The sequence below is a fragment of the Agelaius tricolor genome, unplaced genomic scaffold (assembly GCF_023055355.1).
Source record: "Agelaius tricolor isolate 1412-34295 unplaced genomic scaffold, bAgeTri1.0.p SCAF_16, whole genome shotgun sequence".
NCBI lineage: Eukaryota > Metazoa > Chordata > Aves > Passeriformes > Icteridae > Agelaius > Agelaius tricolor.
In genome coordinates, this window is record NW_027269276.1 from 6,505,865 (window position 1) to 6,511,864 (window position 6,000).

General features: G+C 52.5%; 1 protein-coding gene across 2 annotated transcripts in view; it reads right to left on the reverse strand.

Annotated features, from left to right (window-relative positions):
- SV2B (synaptic vesicle glycoprotein 2B) overlaps positions 1-4,407 on the reverse strand; it is a 65,893-nt gene extending 61,486 nt beyond the window's left edge. The window contains exon 1 of one of the 2 annotated variants that reach the window (XM_071441285.1): positions 4,034-4,407. The gene's annotated coding sequence lies outside the window, so the exon portion shown is untranslated. Of the gene's footprint in view, positions 1-3,959 lie in introns of both variants that reach the window. The other variant, XM_071441286.1, reaches the window with a different exon arrangement.
- Between the last annotated feature and the right edge of the window lie 1,593 nt (positions 4,408-6,000).

Sequence of the window (6,000 nt, forward strand, 5' to 3'; positions counted from 1 at the left end):
GCTTGCTGTTGGCCTCCCTTCAACATTTTAATGGAGTATTGACAGTGATCCATTCCCACTCCAAACAGATGAACCTGACTTGCATCCCCAGATTCCCATTTGCTGAGCCAGCCCAAGCAGGAGAGTTTGGAGCATCTCCTCGGATGGATCAGCTGCACTTTCCAAAAGCATTCCTTTTTCTGGTTAGAGGAACAGCTTGGAAAAGTCTAGCAAGGATATTACACTTTGGAAAACTGCTGCCTCGGGTCTCTTGTCCCTCCTCCTGCCTGCTGCCACGCTCCCCATCTCTGCAATTATTTATAAAGCTCCGTGTTCTTTCCTAATTGGGATGTTCCCCTTCCCCTTGCACGTCACTCCTGTGTCACTCTGTATCTGGGCCCCTGGTGACCTCTTGGAGTGCTTGGCAAGGCTGGCAGCAGCCAAATGAGTCATCAGCAACCTGCTGGCATCTCCCTCCCTCCCTCCATCCAGCCATGGCCCCCCTGGCTCCCACCGAGCCTGGCTGCAGCCAGGGAGGCCTGGTGGAGTTTAAAGCTGTCTAATCCCCTGGATAATTCATGAAAAGAGGATTACCCATTCTGTGCACAGCCCTTAACCTAAATAGAAACCAGCCTTCCCTTTGCATTACAGCTCCTGTGGCATGGAAGTGTTTTCCCTGCACTGCTTCCCCATCCCATCCAACCTAGGGGTTAACTCTGCTCTTGCTCAAATCTGGGACAACCTGGTTCTAACCCATGGAGCTACAGTGACACAAAACTGGGTTTTGTAAAGCAGAGGTGAGACTGTGTTCTGTGAACAGCAGCAGGATCAGTGCAGACTCATCCCCAGAAGCACATTCTCTCCCTAATAAAAGGCAAACTCCTTTGTGGGGTCCTGCCCCAGGACCTGGGCTCTGGCTCACCAGGAGCTGGGCTATCCCTGCTGCCACAGGGTACAGCCAGGGAGATGGTGAAAAGGGAATACTTAACCTGTTACCTTTCCTGCATGCAGAGATGGAGGGATAGACTGATGCAGGAGGGATTCCTGATGGATTCAGCAGCTTCCTGGGAGACCACAGCAAGCCTCACCTCTCCCCTCATTTCCTCTCTCCTTATTTTCCTGAGCGTGTCTCCTCACCTTCCTCTCGTTTTCCTCCTCTCCTCTCCCCCAGATGGTGAAATGAGTTCTGACCCAGCCACCACAGGCTCCCCTTTCCTACAATGCCTTTTTTTCTTCTTTTTTTGGCAGTTAAAGTCCTTATGGGACTTTAGTCACCGTAACATGAAAGCATTCATTAGCACAGGAGTAATTCCATAATCTCTTCAGAAGAGAACAATTTCAGAGGTTCAGCTGGAAAATCAATTTGCCAGCTTGACGATGCAGGAAGAGGATTTTTCAAGGCTGGCTTTGGCTTCCCCAGCAGGACTTTTATCAACCCTGGGGCTTGGTGGCCAGGAAGAGGCCACCCACAGCAGCTCTGAGGGGAGGTGGCAGGACCTGGGGCTGTCATTTGGCTCAGGCAAGGAAGGGAGCTGTGGCAATTGCAGGAGGAGCCTCAGAACCAGACCTGTCTCACCAGGTTTTGCCCAACACTGTGCTGTACAGGTGGGACAGCACCACCATGGGTCATGGGGAATTTCCCTGCCTTTTTCATCTCTCATACTTCATTTCACCAAAGCAGTGCTCCCAGCTCAGAGCATGAAAGGGATGCATCTCAGGCATCCTGCCTTTTCCCTGCAGTTACAGGCTGAACCAGACTCTTGCACCTCCTGTACCAAGTACCTGCCCATGTGCTCTTCCTCTCCTCATGGAATTTTTCACACTTTGACTGTGCTGACAGAAGCTGGGCCCTCACTCTGCCTGCAGGCACACAGCAGCCAGATTGGCAGAAGTCATCTGCAGGTGCAAGGCTGACTTTAGGGAAGCATCCAGCTCTGTGCTTGCAGGCTGGGGGCTGCCTCAGAACCTGAGTGGGCATCCACCTCCAGCTCAGCTCAGATCCTTCAATCAGAAGTTGTCAGGTACCACAGATTTTCATTTAAAGATGTTCCAGAACACAAATAGGTGCAAAAAGCTGCTTCATGGGACAGACCTCTCAGAATGTGGCAAGCTGAAGTGGAAGGCTGTCTCCTGTCAGCTGCTTTTTGGTTCTGGCTTTGATGTTCCCATAGGGTTCCCCAGCACCCACACTACACAGCTGCAAAGTTGTGTTAGGAAAACCCAAGGTGTCCTTGCAGATCTGATCTCCAGCTGAGTCCATCTGACAGTGGTGGACATGCTTTTGACAGCAGGGCCATGAGGAGGAGGAGAAGCAACAGGAGTTATTTAGGACCTCTTGGAACTCTTGAGACCCAAGGTCCCAGTGTGGGTGCTGCTACCTGTGGCAGCTCTCTTACAGTGAAGGGAGAATTCCCCTGCTCCTTCTGATGGAAGAAGGCTTTTCTATTGTGATTCAGAAGAAGCCATGGATGCTGCCTCTGCTCCCACTCCTTCCTCCAGGCTGTCCTCTAGGAGTCTGACCTACTGCATGAACTGTTAGGGTCCTGTGTCATTTTGGGCAGAGGCACCAAGGTGTATTCCCAAATGAGCAGCAGAGGTTGGGCTCAGTGCCTGGGATGATCAGTGCAGAACTGTTGTATGCTCAGTATCTGGCTAAGTAAACCAGAGAATTAACCCTTTTCCTCTCCCTTCCCCCAAGTGATAACACCAGGGACACAGAGGAGACATGAAACAGCAGTTTTTATGCCATGCCAGACACTTGACTTTCTCTCAGCCTACCAGAAGCTTCTACTCTGACTCCTCATGGCAGGAGTCCCCCATAAGCTCTAGTGGGTGCTTACAAGTTTCCAACCTGACCACAGTCAGGGATCCCCCTCAGCACACACAGAGCACTGCATGCTCCTCCCCTGAACATTATCACCATCAGGCTGTTACTCTTTTCCTTTTTTTCTCGAGATGAGGTCATCCCTGACAAGTAATATCCTTGCAGGGCCACTTTTTGCCCATTATTTTAATGGGATCTTGGTGTCACAGATCATATTGCTGCAGTTTGATGCATGTAATAAAATTTTCCCTTGAACAAACACTTGTCCTCCAAAAGAAAAATAATCCCTGCAGAGATTGTGCTACAGGATGTGCTGTGGGCATGCACACATGCACGGGAACTTGTCACCACAGCACCTGCATCCCACCACAGCCACTGTGCAGAGAGACAGCCCTACTTTCTCTTTGTGGCTCCATTTAACCCTTCCTAGGAGGAGAGACTAACTGCAGTTTTATTCTTTAGCTGCAGTTAGACTCTGGTGGAGAGGAGGGTGCAGGGAGGACGGTGGCAGTGGGTGCAGGACAGCTCGGGGTGTGCACACAGGCACGGCACACTCACAGCCTGGGGTGCCACCACCACCAGCACAGCCCTGCGTGGCTCCATGGGGACAGCACAGCCCCTGTGCCCGAGCAAACAGCTCCTGCCTGTCCCTGCCAGCCCATCCCGGACAGGGCACACACCAGGAGCACTCCGGTGCTCAAGTTCAAACTCCACAGCGCAGCAGCTCCGGGCAGAGAGCGAAGGCAGCAAAGCGGGGCTGGTTTAGATCGTCCCCAACTGCCCCGACCCTTCAACCCCATCGCACTGACCCAGCCCCTGCAGCTCCCTCCGATCCATCCCAACTCAGCCCCTGCGGCTCCCACCGATCCATCCCAACTCAGCCCCTGCAGCTCCCTCCGATCCATCCCAACTCAGCCCCTGCGGCTCCCACCGATCCATCCCAACTCAGCCCCTGCAGCTCCCTCCGATCCATCCCAACTCAGCCCCTGCGGCTCCCTCCGATCCATCCCAACTCAGCCCCTGCGGCTCCCTCCGATCCATCCCAACTCAGCCCCTGCAGCTCCCTCCGATCCATCCCAACTCAGCTCCTACAGCTCCCTCCGATCCATCCCAACCCAGCCACCCACTCCGCGCCCTTGCGCATCTTCTTTTTCACCTTTTGTTTTAGTTTCTTTTCCCTGCCCCGGCTGTCCCCGTGTTCCGGGGGCACAGGGAGCGGCCGGTCCTTACCTGGTGCGGCCCCGGGGCGGTGCGGGCGGTGCGGGGTGCGGCGCAGCGCGGCTCTGCGCTCGCATCTCCTCTAGCACTGATGCAGTCCTGCCAGGAGCCGCATGCCAATGATGCGGACCCGGGGATCCCAGCCCAGGAGCCCCAGCGATGGGAGGGAGCCCAGCGTGTCCTACCCGCTTCCCTGCGGTCCCCAGCCCGGCTGCGGAGCGACAGGAGGCAGCGGAGAGAGCGAGGAGCTGCGCAGCAGGCAGGGAGAGAGAGGCAATGCTTGTGTAATTTCATCACGGTAATAAAATCCAACCCAGAGTCTAAGTGTTGCAGCTCTCTAGCAGAGTTCTTCATTACACGAGGGCTTTTTTTTTTTGTTGTTGTTTTTTTGTTGGTTTTTTTTTTTTTTTTTTTTTTGGTGTAATTGCTGACATGCAGGAATGTTTCTAGCTGGAAGCAGAGGGGAATCCCAGCATGACTGAGCATCCTTCATCTCTCCACTTCATATATTATTAGACCATTGCTATATTTGAGACCCCTCTCCCCAGGATGGCTAGGGTAGGGGCATGTTTCAGACAAAATCCTGGGAAAAGCCTGTTCTGTTTAAAATTCCCTTGTGTTTATAATTTGCGAGCTCATTGCCAGAAGAGTAGCAGGAAATATCCAACTGTCCACGCAATTTGGTGCTGGAAAGAGACCATGTGGACACAGCAGAATGGAACACAGTTTGCCCTGGAAATCCATCCCCGCCATTCTGTGTTATTAAAAGAGATAAGCAGTAACATGAGGAGGTGTCTTACTGAGGAGCAAAGCATGCAGCTCCTAAGAAAGCCTTCCCAGTGCACATGGGGGGCATGTCCACACCCAGCAACATCTCTCCATGCAGAGGTGCCCAAATTAGTCCAGATAATGAGAGCAATATTTTCACTGACAGATTTTTATTGCTGCTTCTCCTACCCTAAAACTGAAGAGCAGCATGGATCCACAGGCTTTTCAGAAACAAAACAGGGGCAGATTTACAGGGCAGCATGAATTCCTTGTGCTTGAGCAGAGAAGTGGAAGGGAAACCCCAGCCAGCCACCCTGCCTCTGTCAGCAGGTGACATCTGGAAAGCCACTTTCCCACTCTGTGCCTCAGTTTCCCCACCTGTAAGCCAGCACTGGCACTACTGGCCCCTCCAGGCGGTACAGCCACTAGAGATTGTCACTCCTTTGCCTGTTTCCAGGGCTCCTCCAGACACATATTCCACCTTTCCTCCCTGGCCTCTATGTTACTGCACCCCCTCAGCCCACCTGATCTGAATCTCCAGCTCAGCTGTGCTTGTACTAATTGACAGCATTCCAAATGGGGCCTGTAAATTCTCTGTTTATCTGATGGCCTGCTGATACAGTTCCTGTGACTGCACTGGTGGCATCGCTGCCATAGGGAAAAAGCAGTAGGTGATTAATTCAGACCTTTTTTTTTCTTTTTACACCCACTCATAAAAATTGGAACTCGAATCTGAGGTTCAGCTTTATTCTGCCTTGCACAGTACATTAGCTTAATTGCATTTTGTGTTTGGTACAGCACACCAATCACTTTGATGTGGGAGCACTTCAGAAGTCAAATTATTACCAGAACTCCTGCACATTACAGGCCAAGTATCAAGGCCTTGGCAAAGCTAAAAAGAGCCAGTCTATCACCATGCCACTGAGCACTGCTTGCTTGCCTGTCACTGCTTCTGTGAGTCCTCCAGCTCATTAATAGCTCAAATTCCTCTAATCCCAGGAGCTCTGTTTGCAGGTGTCCGATCCATGCTCAGGAAGCACAGCACCCTTCATGCTGTGCTCTCCTGGAAAGGGCTTGGGACAGTCCCAGCCCCATCCCAGGGGCTGTTGGAGGGAGACTGCTCTGCCTCATGTCCCCTTCCACTTGCAGGAGGGTTTGGAAGAGAGGAGGGACTTGACAAGGACACTGGGGGCTTGTCTCCATTCCCTTGC